Source organism: Octodon degus, unplaced genomic scaffold (genome assembly GCF_000260255.1).
Source record: "Octodon degus isolate 3935 unplaced genomic scaffold, OctDeg1.0 scaffold00200, whole genome shotgun sequence".
Taxonomy (NCBI): domain Eukaryota; kingdom Metazoa; phylum Chordata; class Mammalia; order Rodentia; family Octodontidae; genus Octodon; species Octodon degus.
This window is the reverse complement of record NW_004524776.1, coordinates 4424611-4425565: the sequence shown is the minus strand read 5'-3', so window position 1 is coordinate 4425565 and position 955 is coordinate 4424611.

Here is a 955-nt window from a genome sequence, read left to right as displayed (position 1 = left end):
AATACAAGCAATAAGGAATGAAAAGGGTGCAATTACCACAAACTCAGCGGAAATTCAGAAGATTATCAATAGCTACTTTGAGAATCTTTACTCTCACAGAATAGAATACACAGAAGAAATGGACAGATTCCTAGAAAGGTACAAATTACCACAACTGAATCGGCAAGATACAACAACTCTCAATAGCCCAATAACAGCCAATGAAATACAAGATGTAATTAGAAAACTACCAGCAAAGAAAAGTCCAGGTCCTTGACTTGTAGAGAACCTGTTTTTCCACCACCATTTGTTAAAGAGGCTATCTTTCTTCCAGTAACTATATTTGGCCCCTTTGTCAAAGATAAGGTGGCTGAGTGTGTTCATAGGGGCTTCAGAGGGTTCCAAGTCAGTGGATTCACAGCTGAATTCTACAAGACATTTACAGAAGATATAGTCCCTATACTCCTCAAACTCTTCCATGAAATTGACAAGGAAGCAATCCTCCCAAAATCATTCATAGAGGCAAGTATTATACTGATTCCAAAACCAGGGAAAGATGCAACTAAGAAAGAGAACTACAGGCCGAACTCCCTCATCAACATAGATGCCAAAATCCTCAATAAAATACTAGCAAATAGAATACAGCAATCATCAAGAAAATCATGCACCACGACCAGGCAGGATTCATCCCAGGGATGCAAGGATGGTACAATATTCGAAAATCTATATATGTAATACCCTATATCAATAGAGTGAAAACAAAGAACGATATGATCATCTCCATCGCTGCAGAAAAGGCTTTTGACAAAGTACAACACTCATTCATGTTCAAAGTCCTACAGAAAATTGGAATAGCTGGCCTCTACTTCAATCTGGTAAAAGCCCTTTATGAAAACCCAACAGCTACCATAATCCTAAATGGGGAAAACCTGAAATCTTTTACTCTTAGATCTGGTACAAGGCAAGCATGTCCTCT